The sequence below is a fragment of the Triturus cristatus genome, chromosome 3_2, assembly GCF_964204655.1.
Source record: "Triturus cristatus chromosome 3_2, aTriCri1.1, whole genome shotgun sequence".
Classification (NCBI taxonomy): Eukaryota; Metazoa; Chordata; class Amphibia; order Caudata; family Salamandridae; genus Triturus; species Triturus cristatus.
The window spans coordinates 910727749-910749736 of NC_140584.1; the positions used below are offsets into that span (position 1 = coordinate 910727749).

Sequence of the window (21988 nt, forward strand, 5' to 3'; positions counted from 1 at the left end):
TTTCGGCCATCAATAGCTTGATGGAAAACACGTCTAGATACGTGGATTATTTCCTACAGTACTGGGTTAAGAGCGTGCCATCGTACCTGCAGGATACCTTAGATATCGCATGGAGTTCAGATCTATTATTAATAACATTGGATGTAACATCTCTTTACACATCTATCCGCCACCAGGATGGCCTTAAGGCTATTGAGCACTATCTAAATCGTAGACCAGTGTGCCTATATATGCACAATAAAATGCTAGTCAACATGGTCTCAACATGCCCCGAACAGAATTTCTTTCTTTTTGACAATCAAATATACCAGCAGATTAGAGGAGTTGCAATGGGGGCCTGCTTTTCTCCCAGCTGTGCCTGTGTGCATATGGGGCTGTGGGAGGAGCAGGTCCTCATGGGGCAATTCAAGGACACAATAGACCAACATGTGCCAGTATGGCTGCGTTACCTTGACCTTTTGTTCTTAATCTGGAGAGGTTCTGAGACATGCGCTCTCCATTTCATTGAACACCTGAATGACAACGGTCTAAACCTCCACTTCACTGCCAATATTAGCAAATCTTCAGTTTACTTTCGTGATGTGGAGGTTTTCATAAAGGATGACAATATTGCAACTAGGCTATACCGCAAACCCACTGCTGGTAACACATTGCTGCATGCCACAAGTCATCATCCACGTCATTTGGTACAAAGCATCCCATATGGGGAGATGCTACGTGTCAAACGCATATGCAGCAGTGATGCAGATTGTCATATAGCTCAGCAAGCTAGCAGACAGAGATGTCTAGAAAGAGGGCATGCTTATGAGACCATAGATAGAGCCATTAATAAAACCAAGGCCCTCTCTAGACAACAGGTCCTTGCAATTAAAACCAGTCAGCACGATGTAGATTTAGACAATTCAGATCAGTCCTGTAGAGTGATTCTAACTTACAACAGGCAACATCAGGCTCTAAGGAAAATATTGAATAAAAATTGGAGCCTGATGCGAAGTGATCCGACTTTAGGCAATTATTTGCCTAAAAAACCTGAGCGGACATTTAGAAAAGAAAGGTCTATGAGCAATAGTCTGGTAAAAAATAGCCCAGAACTCAGATCCCCTACCAACTGGCTCACCTCACACACAGGATTTTTCAAATGCCCATCTTGCATGAACTGGATGACACGTTTTCCACATTTGTACACAGATACTTCAATAGGACATGGAGTGAATTGCTAGCCCACTGGGGCTCAATATTGATGAGTAGCTTACATACAAAGAGCAGAACATCTTGACACCAATATGTTAACGAGTATATCATTGTTATTGAGTGTTCTGTATTTATTTTGATAGACACACTTCTTTGTCAATCTTTTGTATTCAACATTTTTGTACATAGAGTTGTCTTACGTGCAAATGGAGATCGAGATTTATTTATGACCAAATTTCATTGTTGTAAAGTGGCATGTCTAGCTTTTTTCAATTCTTATTTATGAATGTTTTAATAGATTTTAAATGCCATCATTTAGGTCTCATGTTTACATTTGTATATATATTTTTATCTATAGTACCCTTATGTACTTATTGAATCAAATGTATGCATATTTGCACAGGGTGAACCTTTTGCTGTAGCGCTCATAGGAAAGCGAATGCTATTTAGTATTCTTTCCATGTCTATGAAATGGTTACCTGTTTAAACACATTAAGTCATGCACTAGCACTTTAAATAGCGGTCAAACATCAAGCAACGCGGCATGTGATTAAGGCCCAGGTGGGACTGAAACGCGTTATTGCGGAGATACAGGGCATTTAAAATAAAACTCACGTTTGCACCATGAGCTTTGGGTCCGCGTTCGTCCTTTACAAAAGAAGATGTGGATATGTGTGATGAAGCCAGCAATAAATAAATTTATTTTGCTTATTTTCGCACAGAAACCCGAGCCGCTTCCTTGGCGGGGCCGCGAACGCCAAATCTCCACAACAATCGTTTCTGCCGTTTTTACACAAACAATGTCAGGGCCACAAACGTTCCTTTTCAGCATGTTTATTTGTTTTCAAGCCAAGTCACTCGACGCGTTTCGCAGGCAACCTCCTTGTTCACGAGTATATATATATATATATTCACTGAAAAAACCATAGGTTTCAGGGGCGTTATAACTATAACTCACGCCCCCGCAATGCACTGCTGATGACGTCACATATTACATCACTCATGACATGGTCAGTGACATCACTAATGACGTCCTCCAGTGAGTGTGTGTTTCTGTAAAGTTTAAATATGTATAATATATATAGGGAAAGGCCTATGGAAGAATGAGTGGGTGTACAAGTGTGTGAATGGATGATTTTCTAGGTGCGTAACTGACTCTATAAGTGAGTCATTAAATGTATCTTACTGCAGACTAGTGACTAAACTGTGTGAATGTCTGTGTGTTGGTGTATAAGTGGCTGCATGGTTTTGTGAATAGCTATATGAGTGTTTATATGGGTTATTGATTGGTTGTCCGAGTATCTGTATGGGTGCCTGAGTGTTTGTGTGGGTAGGGTGTGTGTGACTGCATAGATGTGTGAGTGGGTGATTCTATGGGTGCATGGCTTTAAGAGTGCATCTGTGATGGACTGTATGGTTGGGTGAGTGTATGTATGGGTGTGTTAGGGATTGAATGTATATCTCAGTGGTACATGTGTTTCTAACTACATATGTGAAAGGCAGTATATATGTGTGTAAGAGTATATAAGTGGGTATATGTGAGAGTGTGTGATTGTGAGAGTGGCTGTATGGATGAGTGTGTGCTTGTATCAATAATTGTATAAGAGCGTAAGAATGTGGTACTATTTTTATGAGTAAGTGAACTTGAGTGTGTTTAACTGTATAGGTGAGTAAATTGGACTGTGTTTAATTATTTGCACGACTGACTAGGTGTGTCAGTACCTCAATGGATGATTGGCGGTGTGCGAGTGTCTATATAGGTGTATAAATGCATATGATAGTCTTGTACGGAGTGACTGTAAGTATGAGTGACTGTACAGGTGAGTGAGTGGAGGTGTATGTAGACCTAAGAGTTAATGAGTGGGTATGTAGTTATTGGTATTGGAGTATCTATGGTTTTCAAAATGGCCGTCTGAAATTTTGAGTCGGTGTATCAAAGGTTATATTAGGGTGTGAGAAGATGCACTAATTTATCACATGGATGACGTCATCAGTGAGGTCATCAGTGATGTCATTTGAGATGTCATCAGTGATGTCACTGAGCATGTCATGAGTGATGTAATATGTGACGTCATCAGCAGTGCATTGCGGGGGCGCGAGTTATAGTTAGCTGAACTAACTATAACAGGGGAATTTCTAGGGTTTTGTACGAGGGAAATGTCTAGCTAACTATAATGCCCCTGAAACCTATGTTTATTTCAGTGAATTCCTAAGGTTTTTTAAATGCCAATTCCTAACTATAACGCCCCTGAAACCTTTGGTTTTTTCAGTGAATTTCAAAGGCTTTTTAAATGCCAATTCCTAACTATAACGTGCATGAAACCTATGGTTTTTTCAGTGAATTTCAAAGGTATTTTAAATGCTAACTCCTATCTATAACTTATCTCTAAAGATATCATGTTTAATGATTTTGATTGGATTTCTATATTTTTCCAATTCAGTGTGTTTCATTAATTATGTTTTTTTTTAAATACTTTTTTATCACCATTTTTTAAACTTATTTTTTCAATTAATTCTTTTAAAATGTAAAAAAGATTATTTGAATCTGAGTTTTTCAAAAAAACATTTTAACTATATGTTCAAAACTTTATTTTATATATTTTTTTCCATGTTTTTGGATCCGCGCACCCAACGCGAGAGGATCCTTGCACCAAACGCGATAGGATGCGCGCACCCTGGGCGCATTTCGCCGTTTTTTTTTTTTTAAAAGGGGGCACCAGGGGGTCCTTCTGGGACCCCCTACGCACCTCTAGAGGGTCAGAGTATTTCCACTCTGCCCCCTTTATATGATTTACACACTTATTCCCCTTGCTTCTTCAGCCGCGCTTCTACCGAGGCAGAAAATGGCCGCCAACAGTTCCTGGTTTTGAATGTAGACAGACACTCGACAGCCAATTAGCATTCAGCGTGCGATCGGGAGGGTGCGTGCTCGGTTCGGGGAGGGTGCGCTTACGGTGCGGGTAGGGTGCGCGGACCCTCCCCGGCCATAGATATATATGTACTTTTAACTCTAATTTTCTCAGGAACAACTGAACGAAGTCACACCATTTATGCAAAAGGCATGAGTCTGAACTGAGGACTACCTCTTTGCCATATTTGGTGTAATTCCGTTCAGCGGTTCGGGCTGTAGCTGCGACAACAGATCCTATGGGAAATTGCATGGGGAAAACGTGTTTTGGGACCCCCCTTTTTTCTCGGCCCCCGCTTGACGAATCACCACGAAACTTTCAGGGTAGGAGCGGAGCTGGCCAAAAGTTTGCAAAATTTCATGAAGATTCGTCAACCGGCGCCAGACTTATTGGGAATAGAATGTTGCGGATTTCCTATGGAAAATAGGTCCTAACTATATCTACTGGCGACCGCCAGTAGATTATATATATATATATATTCGATGAAAAAACCATAGGTTTCACAAATGTTATAGTTAGCTGGACATTTCGCTCGTAAAAAACCAATGAAATTCCCCAGTTATAGTTAGTTCAGCTAACTATAACTTGCGCGCCCGCAATGCACTGCTGATGACGTCACATATTACATCACCCATGACATGGTCAGTGACATGACTCATGACATCACTGAGGACATCCCAAATGACATCACTGATGACATCATCCAGTGAATGTGTGTTTTTCTGAAAATTAAATATGTTTTATATATGTATATCTCAAGGTCGATGGAAGAATAAATGGGTATATAAGTGTCTAAATGGATGGTTTGTTTTGGAAAAATTGATTGTGTAACTGACTGATTAAGTGTATCATAGTGAATACATGGCTTAGTGAGTAATGTTTAAATATGTAAATATCTGTATCAGTCTCTCACTTTGTGTATAAGTGGCTGCATGGGTTGGTGAGTAGCTACATGGGTGTCTATATAGGTTATTAATTTGTTTTTGGAGTATCAGTCTGAGTGTCTGCATGGTTCGGTGGGGGGTATTACGTAGTGCATAGGTGCATGAATGAGTGACTCACTGTTTGTATGGGTTGAAGACAGCATGTGCGCAGGACTGTATGGGTGGATGTGTGTATGGGTGTGTTAGTGAGTGAATGACTGTCTCAATAGTGTCTTTATGAGTAACTACATATGTTTTAAACTAGTATATGTGACTATTGGTGTATATAAGTGAGTATATGTGAGAGTGAGAGATTGAAAGAGTTCCTGTATGAATAAGTATATGTTTCTATAAGTGATTGTTTAAAAGACTAAGTATGTGTAAGTTTCCGTAGATGTAAGTGTGGTGGTGTGTGTATAACTGTATATGCAAGTAAATGTATATTTGATTCTTTATTAGCCTGAGTGACTATGTGTGCGAGTAACTCTATGGATGAGTGGCATTGTGTAACAGGATGTATAGGTGTATGAGTACATATGATGAGTGAGTACATGTATGAGTGACTGTATAGGACTGTTGGTGAATGAGTGGATGTGTATGTGGATCTTAGAATTACTGAAGAGGTTGTTGTAACTGGTATTGGTATGTCCATTGTTTTGAAAATTTTAGTCTCTATTTTTCAATGTGTGTATCAAAGGTTATATTAGGGTGAGGGGAGGTCTGCCACTCTATCACAAGGATGATGTCATCAGTGATGTCATCAGTGATGTCATTTGAGATGTCATCAGTGATGTCATGAGTGATGTCACTGACCATGTCATGAGTGATGTAATATGTGACGTCATCAGCAGTGGATTGCGGGTGCGCGAGTTATAGTTAGCTGAACTAACTATAACGGGGGAATTTCATTGGTTTTTTACGAGCGAAATGTCCAGCTAACTATAACATTTGTGAAACCTATGGTTTTTTCATTGAATTTGCAAGGTTTTTTAAATGCTAATTCCTAACTATAACGTGTGTGAAACCTATGGTTTTTTCAGTGAATTTGCAAGGTTTTTTAAAAGCTATTTTTTATATATAACGCATGTGAAAGCTATATTTTATTTTTATTTTTGCATGTTTTTTTTTTTTTTCCCTAACAATAATGTGTGTGAAACCTATGATTTTTTATTGTTTTTTTTTTCTTTTTTACATCATTTTTTTCCTTTTTATTTTTTCCTTTAAACACTATTCTACCTATGTATATATTCATGGTTTTAATTCATTCTTCAATTTTTAAAGATTCACCTTTTTTAAATAATTGGTTAGATATAGTTGTATAACATAGTTAATATCTTCATCAAACCTTTTTTTTTTTTAAATTTTTTTTTTACCGTGCGCGTACGGTAAGCTTACCGTAAGCGCACGGTTCGCTTTATGTACGGTGAGCGCACGTAATATTTCTACGCTGTTTGCGTATGCTTACGCATTTTGCGTAGGTGTCCGTACTTCCTACGCGACGCGTAAGCGCATGCTTTACACGCGCACGTTACGCGGAAGTGTACGAGCGTGCCTGTAATGCGTAGGCGCGCGTGCGCGTGTCTTTCGTACGCGCATGCGTACTTTTACCGTACGCGCACGGTAAGCCTAACGTGCGCGTACGGTTGGTCATGTGATCAAGAAACAACACTTTTGATTGGTTTAAACTACTTTCAGTTCTGGAATCTTCCTACACAACACCCATTCCCCTCATTACTGCTTGTGATTTCTTAGGAGAAGGAGCTGAATTGTCTTTGGGATACAATGGCAGAGCAGCAGACCTCTTCTGAGAGTGAGCAGGGCAGCAGCATCATCAGGCAGAGAAGGAGGAAACAAAAGAATTCTTTTGTTTGGAGTATTTTACTTTTCCAGAGGGGCAGAAAAAGGTAAATGCTCCTTTAGTCACCTGCTCACTTTGTGAGCGTGTCTTATCTAGAGGTAACCCAAGGAAGAAGTATTCCTTTGGTAACCACACTATGGTGAGACACATTAGGGATAAACATCCCAGGACATTTGCTCGACATTCTGAAGCAAATCCTTCAGAAAGTCACCCGAGCACACCCGCAGAAGCTCAGCCGAGTACATCTTCGGCAGCTCAGCTGAGCCCTTCCTCTGCGGTGGGAGCATCACCCTCTTCTGCTCCTCTGGAAACGAACCCTCGATTTCTGAAGGTACAAATGAGGTGCACCAGATGTTATGGTCTAATTGTTCATGGGGAGAGCAGTGTTTCCCTAATAAACAATAAGATAGACCAGCACATCTCTGGTCCTTGTTAATATTCCCATTCTTTCTTTCCTCCGTCCCTGTATTAACCCAACGGCTCTTTTAAGAGCCAACCTTACCTCACAACTTTTTAAAAAAAAATCTAATTAATTTTTTTATTTATTTATTTTTAGCGTACGGTACGCGTATTTTTTTTTTTTAAACACATTTTTTTTTTTTTTTTACCCTACAAGGTCCTTGAGGGAGTACAACGGAAATGAGAAAAGCAGAGAGAGGAGAAGTGGAAAAAAAGGGAGCATGAAAATAAATGTGTAATAAATAAAGAAATTTCACGCTTACCTGACCCAAAAAATATAATATTTATTAATAAATGCTTCATTTAAATTGCTAGAAAAAACGTTTTTAAAAAAAAATAAAAAAATTCTCAATCTGAAAAAAAATAAAAAACGTATTCATATTTAAAAATACATTTTAGAATACAATACACATATTTTCATATTTAAAAAACAATTTTTTTGCCCTTTTTTTGCTGTTTACAGAATATATTGAATTTCACTGTAAATCGTGAAAGCAATAGCATTCATCACTTAACAGCGGGCAAAAAAAAATAACAATCTGAAAGATTGTTTTAAAAAAGCCCAGAATCTCTTCTCACTAAAACCTACCTTTATAGAAATGTTACATATTTTTCAAAAATATCATCTAAGAACAATAACTTTTTGCACTACATATCGTCGTAATTTTTTTTTTGCATAAGCATAATCACCAAAATAATATGTGTCTAAGAAGTCCACAATACAAATTGTTACCTTTCCTTTAGGCCAAATGGTAATTTTTAAAACCTTTTTTGATGAAATTTCCAATGGTAATCCAATAAAATTGCAAAAATGGTTTGTACAGATGTTGCAAATTCTATCTAAAATTAATTTTGGTTTCAGAAAAATTAAATAGGAATTTGCTAAATCAAAAGGCAAACGTTGCTTAAAAACCAATTGAGAATCATTACACAGTGTCCAGCCTTTTTCACATTTAAGATAAACTGTGTAATGACCAGAAGTTATCGTAGGTCCATCATGGAAAATTATTGCAACTGTAACAAACGTTTTTCCTGAAATTGATAATTGCTGTCCTATAAACTTCTTTATTAAAGTGTCCAATTTTGAACCATCAGCTCTACAACGTTGCATCATTAAAATTACATACTGTCCATATTTCTTTAAAAATAACGTTGAAAACATGTCAGATTTACATTCACAGCATTCCATGCTATGATTGGCATCTTTAACTAATTTACTAAAACTCACTGATTTACTTTCTGGCAATGTTAAATAGATAAACCTTTCTGAATCAAAATTAGAGCTGCATGTGTAGAAACAGTTTTCACAAGTATGTTCCCATTTATAAGAGAGACCGAACATATTCTCAATATCTATGCCTTCATCTTCCAGTACCATAAGGACATACATCAAGAATTCCTGTGCATCTTGCTGGACATTTTGAGTAAACTGTGTATGTCCTGAGCATACGTCTAAAAGATTTCTAATTTCATTAGCACTTTCTATTTTATTTTTATCAATACTCAGTTTCTCATAAAGCAGACTTAGCACAGAACAGAATCTTTTATCATGATTTACTATTATCTGCTCTTGCAAACTTTCAAGATAAAATCCAACATTTAGCACTACATTTGCGTAGCAGTTGACACCAGAGCTATTTTCAAAATGACAACCAACAACCTCTTCAACATTATCCTTTTTCTTTTTGCTTGCAATCACATGAGTCTCTTTTTGTTTTCTCTTCTCTACATCCTCATTACAGATATTCTCAAATCTCCTTTTCCGAGAAACAACACGTTTCTCCAACACAGGATACTGACCTAAATGAGGAGCATAGGTTCTTCTTAATCTATTATACTCCTTTACACAATTTGCATCTGCACTAACTTTTGAGTCATCAAAGTCTATCATGAATAAACCAGATAATGTTTTCACTCGTGACAAAGCAACATATGCCATACCTTCTTTGAACACAGTAGATCCAATGTTTACAAAAGCACTATCTACAGTTAATCCTTGAGTAGTTACAGCATATGCTAGAGAAAATGGAAACTGCTTCCTACGTACATACAAGTCTTTTACAAGCAAAAAACGGACTGAACAACGACTAATATCTTTAATCTCTGCAATCTGATAAAATTTTATTTTTAAAAATTCAATTCCATCTTTTTTCTGGTATTTCACAAAACCCACAACTTTACCCATAGCTCCATTCACTAAACCTTTTTCAACATCCAAATTTCTCCTAAAAAATACTCGACAGTTCATGCAAAGATATAGATTTTTTTCTAATCCAGCTGTTTTCGAAATGTTCTTCTCTAGAGAATCCAATTTATTTTGCAGTTTGCCTGTTAATGTAATAGTAATTCCTTCATGCTGAATTTTGTCAACTGCTTCCATTTTCTTAATCTCTTCCTTTTCCAATTTCAAAAGTTCCTCATTGAATATCGAGCATTCACGTAGTGTTGGCATTAAGCAGATTACAGTATTATTTTCTGCAATGTTCTTGTATATTTTCTCTGCAACTATTTCTTCCTTTGGAAATAAATTATGTAGCAACCGACTCTGTAATGCTTTTCTGCCAACTTCTGTCAGTAGTCCAATTCTGATATCTTTCAGAATACTTGCATAATCTTCGTTTGCTTGCCTCATATTGGTAGTAAGTTCTTTGTACTCAAAGAACGACCAAATATTCGCATTACCAATGCTTCCTAATGATTTCTTCGTGTCTTCATGTGTCACAGTATTAAACACTGGTTGTCCTTTAACTGGAGTAAGCTGTAGAAGATCCCCAAAAACTATAACATGTTTTCCACCAAATAACACGTCATAGTCTCTCTTTAGAATTTGCTGCATTCTTAAATGCACAAAGGCAAGCATTAAGTTTGATACCATGCTTACCTCATCAATAATGAGAACTTGCATCTTCTTCAACACTCTTGAAACTTCGAAGCATGCTTCTCCTGTAAGCTTGTGATATTCTATTTTGTTCTCATGCTCCACTGGTAACATTAGCAAGCGATGTAAGGTAATTCCTTTTATGTTATATGCTGCTAACCCAGTTTGAGCAGTAACAACACAAGACAAAGTTGAATCTGTTTTTTGCTGTAGGTAGCTTCTGATGACTTTAATTAGGAAACTTTTTCCAGTTCCAGCTTGTCCACTTACATACATCCTGATTGGTTCAAATGATGTGCATGTGCACTCTTTATTTTCATGTTGTAATCCGTGATCAATTTTTTTTCTGACTTCTTCATAAATTTGTTGTTGTTCTTCATTCAGTTGTTGTTCCAAATTTGGTAAGTCTATTAAATCTTCTTGAGCTTGATTCATAGCCGTTTCAACTTCATTCATGGCTATTGCAGCTTCATTTTCTACAATTGGTTGTCCTAGGGGATCTTGACTGAGCGTTTCAGAACTTTGGCTGTCTTGAGAACTGTCTCTAGCTACTTCAGCTGCAATTGTTGCTTCCTGTTCAATTTCTTCATTTAACATTTGGACATAATTTATGAAAGTACTGCATTCAATCGTATCTTTACATGCATTGAATGAATCCTCATAGCTTTCAAATTCTCCAAGTAGTTCGTCCTCTGTACGCCATGGTTTAAACAGCTGTAAAAGTGCCAAGTAGTAAAATTCCTTTTTGTCAGTAGTGTCGCAACTCAGCTTCCTATGATTAATCAAACTTCCTTTTGTTTGCTTCACCAAACATCCTTCCTCACCAATGACTTTATATTTTCCATTTTTGATGTCTTCTGTGGCTTTCCGTGAAAAAATGTAGTTCTGCAGCACTTCATAGAGACACATGTTCTCAAGATGACAACTTCTTTTTGGGTAATACGTGTCCAACATGTTTGTTTTCAAAATATCTGTACTTTCCGGGTCGTTCTCGGCCAAATATTCAATTTCTGCAACAGATTTTAGTACCCGATTTCGCATTGCTGCAAGGCCTAAACTTACCCAAATTATTCTTCTGGATTTCGAGTACAGACTTGCAGATGATAACCTATCTGAGCATTCGTAGGATCCAATTTCTCGATGCGATAACATCTTTAAACTGAAACTGTATAGTTTCTTACTGACAGTTTTCTCGTGAGAAATCTCTTCCCATATTTCCTTCAATTCCGTTTTCTCAGATTTAGTAATGTACCGAGCAACAGCAATAGAATTGTCTGCCACATACTGAATATCCATGTTAGCATTCCACATGGATAAAATGACTGGGTTGAAGTCATTTATATACTTTGACTCTTCTTTTCTTCTTAGGTTGTACGTATTTTTTGGAGATTTTCTTGTAATAGTATGTCGCACAGCTGACATAAAACTGTTGACTCTTCCTTTTGAAAGAACAGGTCGTGGAAATCCAAATCGACATTTTGTGTAGAATTTATCTTTACTCTTGTACTTCCGTCGACAGTATTTTCCACACCGATGACTTTGGAAACGTAAAACTTGATCTTTTAACTTTTTCTCTTCTGTGCTTTTAGGTATAGCACATGTTGCATATTCTTCGATGAAAGATAAAACTGCTTCATCAGCATCTGTTCCAAATTTTGGGGCATCCTTGATCCACAACAGCATATGAATATGAGGAGCACCTCTTGCTTGGTACTCTTTTCTCCAAAAGAAATCCACAACTTCTCAAAGAGGTGGATTTTTTTTATTGCAGATGAAGGACATCATAGCCTCAAATCTATGATTGAAATATCTGCAAACATTAACCGGATCCAATGAGCACAGTTCTCCTGCTGTCTTGTATTCGATGTTTTTAATGTTTGAATTTGCCTCTCGTAGAAAATCCAGAAGATAATCCCAAGCGTACTCAGCACAGCTTAGGGTGAGAAACCATGTAGGAGTTCCTAAATTCCGTAACATGCACTTCAATTCTCCATGGCGTCTGTACCAATATTCATTTGTCCCACGCTGACAAGCCATCAGATTCATTAATTGTGATTCCAAATGATCATCTTGCTGCTGCACTTTGTTCATAAAATCCTTAGCAGACACATTATGTAGATGTACTCCACTTTTTAAAATGTGATTTACTGCATAAGATAGTGCAGACAAGTCACTTTCAAATAAAAGATGAAACAAATAAGGAATACTTTGACAAAATCTTGGATCTTCTGCATATAATCTTGTAGTCCGATACTCCGAAGCAGGAATCTGTACTGGACGTTCATCATATCGTCCACCTTCTCCTGTAGGAAACAGCTGGGGAAAACAACGAGCTTCCAAACTCTCCTCCCATACACTTACGGGAGTTCCTTTGGCTTTTTTCATCTGAAATAGATCAATGGTGTTTGCCATAACTTCTTTTGAATGAAGAGGATGTATGCTGAAATGTTCATAAATTTCTTCTTCTTTTGACTTGTCCACTTTTTCAATTTGCCCAGTTGGTGTGTCTGTGTCTCCTAATAAATCTTCTTCTTCTTCATCTATATAAATTGTTTCATACCAATTATTATTCCTTTTCAAATATAAATTTGCTCTTTGTACTTTCCGTACATCTACCAGCTCCTGCCAAATTTTCTTACTCTTTGTAGGGACACCATTAACCAGAATAACTAATGGTTCAGTTTCCGAAGTATCTGTATCAATAGTTTCCATATTTTTTTTCAAATCCAACGGCAAATAGACAACTCTTCCTTTTAAACCTCTCTGTAAATCTGAAGGAGGTAATTTGCCTGTTTTTGGCTCCATACGTACTATGGCCTGGAACGGATGAACACATTGAATGAGTATAGACTCATACGTATTTAAATCAGAAAGTTCTGCAGGAACTTCAACCAATTCTAAATTATTATGTACAGCTCTAGCTGGCATTTTATTTTCTTCTAACTTGTTGTAACAGTATTTACAAATACGATGATCTTCACCCAAATAAAAACAATTTTCAAGAAATATATATGTTGCAAAATCCTTCCACTTATAATTATCTTCTTCTTCACTTTTTTTGTAGAGATCAACATTCCTTGTTTGGATTTTATAATGGCTTCTCCGGCAACAAATACAAGTAATATTTGGTCTTTCATTAGAGATGATAGCAAATTTTGTTATTTGATCTTCAAATTTCTTATTTACGGAGGGTTCTACATTCTCTTCCACATTTTCCTCAATAACTGTGTCATTCCCTGCACTTTCTTGTTCCGGACCAAAGTAACTTAACTGAATTTCATCAGTAACCTTCTCAACATTTGATACAGATCCACGAAACAGAGCCTTATTCAACTCATTTAACTTTAGTGCTGGACTTTTAGCAAAATACAATCTTCTCACAAATGTTCTAATTTCAGTATGATGAACTGCCAGCATCCTAAAATGGTGAAAAACACTTTGACAAACTCTCCTAGATAGACAAGCCAGAGAGTGTCCTTGCAAACCAGTATTCTCTCTCACTCTGCATGGATCTAGTCCTTGAAGCACCTTAATCTTCTGTTTAACACTCTTTTTACTATATTCTCTTAAAAACTCACGTAATTTATCAATAGATTCCTGTCGCAAAGTACAAATACTACTACAATTCCAAGTATACACTGGGGCTTTAGGACGTCTCCCCATAACCTCATGCGCAATCACTTCTTCCTCATTTCTTGGAACCATTTTCTCCTTTTCCATTATACAACCATCTTTTACTTCATATGCTCGTCCAGTGGTGTCAACTGCATGCAGCAAACTATTACTTTGAAGATAACTCTCTTCATTAAAAAATGGTTCAGTACTTGAACTATGCATCCATTCTCCTAAAAACACTTTACAAAAGTTATTTCTTTTCACTACTCTTTTCGTTTTGCTTTTTGACTTCATTACATTGACTATTTTTTCGAATGACGCATCCTGTTCAAAATTAAAATGAATAGTTTTCTTTTTAATTCTAAAGCCTTAGCTACAATGGCTTCAATATCTTTTTTTCTCTTGTAAAATTTAGCTCTTTTCTTATATCGTTTCACATCCTTTAGCGAATTGGACATCACTCTTCTCTGAAACATTTTCCTACGGATCTCTTTAAATGCTGATTTTCTTTTCAAGTCAATTTTTATAGCTCCTGCTTGTACATTAGCATTTAGTAAATTCTCACTAATCTGTTGTTTTCTACTTGAAACAGTTTTTCCAATGGTGACATTTTTAAAATTTTTCCTTTTTTTGAATATATTTTTAAAGAATTCCTTTGTCTGCTTACCAGAAGACTTTTTCTTTGTCCCAACATGAGCATCTTCAACTAACTTGGGTCCTCCAGTTGTCTTCAAATATACATGTTTTTTCTGTTGTTTTCGCTTTCTTGTTTTTATAGGCATCTTATATTTCCTTCACTGCTCTGCAGCAATACCTGGAAGAAACTAAAAAAAAATACCTTTTTGTAATTTAAATATATTTCTATTTTTGTTATGATCTTTTCTAATCTTATAACACTATCTACCCCTTTCCTACAAGTGAAAAACACAACAAAACCAACACGAATTTAATCTCTAAGAACAATTCCTATGTGCACACAGACTCTTGGTGTGATTCTAGGCAGAACACGATATTTCATTTGCAATTCAAAAGCACACTTACTTTTTTTTTTTGCAACTGTTAATTACTCTAACAGTCTGACACATTTTCTTTATAGTTTAGAGAGGCAGAAAAGAGCACATGTCCAAACAGCTTTTTCAGAGCATGTACATGTGTAACCTGGCTGACTGACTACACTCCAGCAAAGATAATGAGCCTTGGTGATGTTCAATGCATTAGCGTTCCTCACTCCTACCTAAAACACCACACAGTGCTGATTAGTAAGGATGAGTGTACAGGAAAAACAGCTAGCTCTCTGCTAAGAGTGTGGTTCTGGAGACTGTCTACTGTCAGGTGCAAGAGAGACTTGAATGGACCCTTACATAACTGCTTAAACACTGTAAACATGTATGTAAGACTACATGTGTGGCAAGGGTTAATATGAGTTTTTAGCATGTAGCAACTACATAACCCATTTCAAGAGTGGAAGAAAAATCTACCATGTTGATTTCAAATATGTTAGCATTTGCCTCTTATTTGAGATACTGTTTTGGGCTGAATGCTAACCATCACATTTCCAGAAAACAAGCTTCCCCTTTCATACAAATGCAATTCTAAATGAAGCAGAGTTTCACGAAATAGATCTCTGAGAACAATTCCTGTGTGCTCACAGACTCATGGTGTGATTCTAAGCAAAAAACAAAATTTGCTTGCCAATTTCAAAGCACACTTACTACTGTTTTTTTCTGCAAGTGTTAAGTACTCTAACAGTCTGATACATTTTCATTACAGTTTTCAGATACAGATAACAGCACATGTGCAAACAGCTTTTTGAGACCATGAACATGTGTGACCTTGGTGACTGACTACACTCCAGCAAAAGAAATCAGCCTTAGTGATGTTGAATGTATTAGCGTTACTCACTGCTACCTGAAACACCACTCACTTGTGAATACTAAGCATGATTCTACAGGATAAACTACTGGGTGTGTGCTAAGAGTCTGCCTATGCAGACTGTGTATTTTCAGTTACAAGATACTTCCAAAAAGAACCAGAGTGACACGAAATACATCTCTGACAACAATGCCTGTGTGCTCACAGACTCATGCTGTGATTCGAGGCAGAAAATGAAATTTGCTTGCCAATTTCAAAGCACACTTACTACTGTTTTTTTCTGCAAGTGTTAAGTACTCTAACAGTCTCATACATTTTCATTACAGTTTTCTGAAACAGAAAAGAGCACATGTGCAAACAGCTTTTTGAGACCATGAACATGTGTGACCTTGGTGACTAACTACACTCCAGCAAAACAAATCAGCCTTAGTGATGTTAAATGTATTTGCGTTACTCACTGCTACCTGAAACACCACTCTTTTGTGAATACTAAGCATGATTGTACAGGATAAACTGCTGGGTGTGTGCTAACAGTTTGCTTATGCATACTGTGTATTTTCAGTTGCAAGAGACATATTCATGCATGCATCCATAACAGCTTAAACATTGTAGTAATGTATGTAAAAGTACATGTGTGGTAAGGTTTAATTGCAGTTTTGTATATGTATGACCAAGCTCAGCAATTGCATGATTAGAAGCAAAATCTGCGATATCAATTTCAAATGTGTTAGCATTTGCCTCCCATTTGTGTCTTACTGATTTATGATGAATGGAAACCATCATATTTACAAAAAGAAAGCTGCCCCTTTCCTACAAATGCCATTCTTACAGAACCGGACCATCACTATTAAAATCTCTAACAACAAATCCTGTGTGCACACAGACTCATGGGTTGATTCTAGGCACAAAACAGTATTCCTCAGTGATAACAGTACACCTTAACTTATGGTAAAAACACACTCCATAATATTTAACTAGTTAAAGACAGTTAAATATCTACCAAACCACAAAATGTAAAACATAACTTTTAAAGAAGAATCACAATTCTAATATTTATATCAAAAATCACCACATACATCCTCTCTCAAACTCATATCTCACCTTTAAAATTACTTAGTTGAGAAAGAAATGTGGCACTCAAACAGCATACTATCAGAGTCAGAATATCAGAGCTCTACACCTCTCTCCTCTCTCCAGAACCAGTAAATGGCAATGTTTCCCTCTCTTTTTTCACACATATACATGGTAATTACAAATCTCAGTGCTTCCCACATTTTTTCAAATGAAATCACACATTTCTATTGGTTGAAAACTTCAACCCTTTTCCAAATGTACCCTTCCCCCAACTTGACTTCTGCCTGCTACCATAGCAACAGCTCATGGAACACTGCTGTGAGGAGAGAGGTCAGAAGTTCAGCACACAATGTTTCAAATCCAAAGAGCAAGAGTGCTTCACCTGTCGAACCAAACAGCAAATCCAAACTAATCTTCTGTGGGAACACAATTTTCTGAACCAATACAAAACATGCTTCTAAAAATGTCCACATACAGCCTACTTTTTACTGTAAAAAGATTTGAATCAGCCAATGAGTTCTTTTTAAAAAAAAATAATATGTATGCCTCCATTTTACAACTGTCTTTCATTTCATATTGCCATTCTACTGAAAGACACCTTCTGAGTGCATCCAGATCTCCTTGAAAGATGTTCACAGTGTGGATTGTAGGTCACAGCTATGTCTTCTGGAGTGAAAAGTATGCAGAAAAAAGACGTATGGTGAGAGACCTTGCTTTGCCAAATGTAGACATTAAATGGATTGGTCAGAGAGGGTTAAAGTGGCACCAATTATTGCCTTTGGTGAAAACCTTTCAACATCTCCCACAGCCTAACCTTATTATTGTGCACTGTGGTGGAAATGACCTAGGCACTTTAACTGGTGTAGGTCTGGAAATGCTTATTAAGGACACCTTTGTGCAATTGATGTCGCTTTTTCCTCAATCTGCCTTTGTATATTCTAACATATGCCAAAGGCAAAAGTGGAACTGGTCCAACCAATTTTGTCCACAGATTGACAAAGCAAGAAAGCACGTCAACAAATCTATTTCTGCTTTCCTCAGAGACTATGGTATGGGTTCTATATACCACAACAACTTGCGTTACAACATGCAAGGCATTTATAGAGGAGACGGTGTACATTTCACTGATGAAGGCAACAGAGTCTTCCTCTTGAACTTTAGACTCTGCATCGGTACTTACTTGTAGGTACCGAAAAACACTTCATAAACACAACGGCTCTTTTTAGAGTCCCCTAATATCTTAACACTTTTCATTTTTTTTAATTGTTTTTTTTTCTACCGTACGCATACGGTAAGCTTACCGTACGCGCACCCCGCGATTTTTAAAAAAAAAAATGTAAATGTATTTTTCATACTTTTATGACCTTCTTGGACAAACGCTAGGGGGTCTGCAACTCTCTTCGTTGCCCCCTTTCCACGTTCTCCTCCTTTTTTTATCAGTGTGAGACACACAAAATGGAGGCCGACACTTCCTGATTTCGACCGATTCGAATGTTTACAGTCATGTAACCACCAATCAGAATTAAGCTCGCGCACGGCAGCGTGCGCGTACGGTAAGCTTACCGTACGCGCTCGGAGCGCGCTTATAGATATATATATTGATTTAAATGCTATTTTCTCAGCAAATACTGAACACATTTACACCAGACCTACAAAAGGCACATCCCTGACCTGAGGACTACCTCTCTGCCAAATTTCAAGTAATTCTGTTCAGCCGTTCGGGCTGTACCTTGGACTAAAGGTCCTATGGAAAAATGCATGGGGAAAACACGTTTTGGGACCCCCCCTTTTTCTCAGCCCCCGCTTGGGTAGGAGCGGAGCGGAGCGCCCCACCTATTTTGAAAATTTCACCAGGATTCGTCAATCGGCGCCAAAGTTATTCAAAATAGAACGTTGCGGATTTCCTATGGAAACACGGTCCTAACTATAACTACCTACTGGCGACCGCCAGTAGGTAATATCTATATATATATATATATATATATATATATATATATATATATATATATATATATAATACACTTGCAATTAAAAGCACAGACTTACTTTACAGCTCAGTTAACTCTGCACTGATGCTCAAAAACAATACATATTTGCCACAAACCTTGGAGTGATTTGATCAATTGATGCCAATACCCAATGCCAATACCGAGCTCCCAACCACACTTTACACTTGCAGATTAGCCTTTGACATTTGAATTTCTTCCAGGCCAGCAGGTACCCTGGGAGGAAGGCTTGATTTTGATTAGGTCAGCTGTCTGTCTGGCGTTCGTTTCACAGAACAGGAAACACACTTAATGACACTATGAAGTATTTAATTTAAACTATTTGAATTCAGCGTCCCACAGTGATTGTTACTACTGCTGCTAATAGAGAGGACAAGAGAGAGAAAACAGCGGGTGAGAAGGAAAGAGCGACAGACATTTCAAGGACAGTGCAGGATAGGAAGAAAAAAGACAGGATGAAAGATAAAGTGAGCCCGACACTACAGCAAGTAAGTAAAACACTCAACCTCAGGAGTCTTCCAATCGGTGCACTTCAACAGTCCACAGTGGCATTTTCAATGAGGCCCAGCTGCTGCAGCTCATAAAAATCACCTCTCAGGCCATCTCTGCTGGCACTAGAAATAATGCTCACAACAGAATACACAGGAGGCGCAGAAGCATGCACTGTGATACAGTTTGGAGCATGTGAGGCCAAACAGGTAACGCTGCAAGCCCTCCCTTTCCAAATTCTTTCCTTCCTTCCGCGAGAGGGGGTTGTACTTCTTTTGGGCCTGTTGTCCCTATTTATCTCCCCCCTTGTCCTATTTAGCTCGCCCCCCGATTGGGGAAGGGGGCGAGCTCACCCTGGGGTGACCAATCCTGGTCACCTCTTTCCAGCTGGCTAAGCTAATGGGCGGCAAGAGGCTTCCCGACCCTAGACGGCGCTTGTCCCGGGCCCCCATCGGGTCCGGCTTTGCCTTCCCGGCCCGGGTTCCGTCATCATGCTGTGACGACATAGGAAAGGGAGGAGTGGTTAGGCAGCTAATGATAGACAGGCAGTCCAGGGAGTACAGGGCTGACACTGTGCACACCCGGGGCTGCTTTAGAAAGTGACGTTTTTAAAACGTAATTTCTGGGCGGTTCCAGAAGACAGAACAGACTTGGCAGGGAATAGTTTTTATTTTTTGAAAACTTTTTATTGATTTTCGAGATTTCACGGTACCGGCAGGGAATAGTTAAGGTCAGTTCAAAAAGCATGGTAATTGCTTTTTGCATTTACCGGCAGTGGCAACGATATCGCATTTAATCGGAAGGGCGTAGCTCCTCCGCCCACTCCCAGAAACCGCCACTGCCTCCGGGGTTTCAATTGCTTACCCAGGGGACTGCTCCACAGTCTGGCCAGGAGTACTTGAGTGTACACACAAGAAATATCACAGTGGAAGTATAACAAAGAGTACACACGCGGGGTCCATGTGTCCATTGTTGTACTTCCACTGTGATGTGTCTTAGCATCTCATTCTAAATTTGTTCCTGATCTCTCTAGATTCCCTTCTGTCTAGCCAAGTAGAAACATTGTCTCTCCAAATTAACTACCTCCGTCCATAGGCAGTGTATTATTCCAGGAGACCCCAAGTTGTGGCACTTGCACTCAATTTGTTCAGTCTAAACCAGTGATCATAATTCAGGTACCCGCCTATTATTTCACAGGAGCTGGATAGCTCCATTAGGGTAATGCATCACTCTCGGTCTTGATTACCATTGCATTGAACGCCTCTGTCTTGTTTTCTGTCACATACTACACACACACACATGCACACACGCACACACACTCTACACACACACACACACTCCACACACACACACACACACACACACACACACACACACACACACTCTACACACACACTCTATACACACACACACTACACACACACTATACACACACACCCACACACCACATACTACACACACACCTTTATTTATTTCCCTCCTTTTTTAACCTTCTTTTATTGATTTACATCATGAACCACCATGAACAATATATGCAATGTCATCAGTTTCTAGGTTCCATTCGATACATCTTTCCTAAAATTTTACAGGGCAACCTCTAACCATATATATTTCTTCGTCCAGTTGTGGGCAATGATCCATCCCTCTCAGCCATCTGTTAACCTGGTGATGCATCCTCAGAGTGCCATTGTCTCACTATCTCCCTCATGGCTAAAAAAAAATATAGACCTGATCAAGGAATGACCCCGGATGGTGGCGACTTGTGGCTCCACACTGACGCCATTCTGCTCCGGAATTGACGTACGGGGACTGTATAGATGCAACTCCTGCACACTGACTTCAATTCTTTTTTTCTGCACCACCAGACGTGGATCTGGACTTCCTCTTCATCTCTTGGAGACTTGTACCTCAAGCATTTTCCACTGAGCAAGGAATGTCACCCCCAAAACTTCACTCTTCAAGCTCTGTCGGGACTGTTGTAAACAGATGTCGGTGATGGATCCCAACCAGGTATGCTTGTTGTATACCAGAAAGGAGCGGAGTGATATTACATATTATAAACAAATAAATGCTGTAGTCCAAAGTACATTTTTTGTTATTTGTTATTATTTTATTTTTTATTATTCATTATATTTCTTTCTATGATTCCTCCTTGATTATTACCCAATTGATCTAATGTTCAGTAGTATTCCAATCAGATAATACAATATTTTGTACCTAAACCATCACATGTAAAACTATTCCATAGCAGTCAATCAGTTGTCATAATTACAGACACAACATTTTTTTTAACATAAATTCTAATATATCTCATCATAACAAAATCAGTTGAGTAAATATTGCTCAATGTATACAGTCACACAGCCAACGCGTTTCGTCCTATCTAGGACATCATCAGGGCTGTAATAAAAGGAAAGAAGAAAAAACATCATATCACAATACAGAAATTAAATGTATAGTCCTTCAAAATTACCTACACAAGGAAAAAATATATCCATGATTTGCAAAACATGCCTATTTAACAATACAATCTTTTGCATCAAAGTCAGAAATCTCAATTTCTAATAAAACAGTGTTAACATAATCTCCATTCCAGTAGTGATCTGATTGTCACACACAAATTTATCCTCATCTGCGTTCCCCTTTACTTCATTTAAACTTTCCCCTGTTCTTCAAGTTGTATTACTGTATTTACCCTCGACTTTTCATTTCTC

The 21988-nt window shown here is 38.0% G+C and overlaps 1 protein-coding gene across 8 annotated transcripts in view; it reads left to right on the forward strand.

Annotated features, from left to right (window-relative positions):
- Positions 1-21988, forward strand: part of RPH3AL (rabphilin 3A like (without C2 domains)) — a 937546-nt gene that overhangs the window by 422326 nt on the left and 493232 nt on the right. The window lies entirely within an intron of this gene.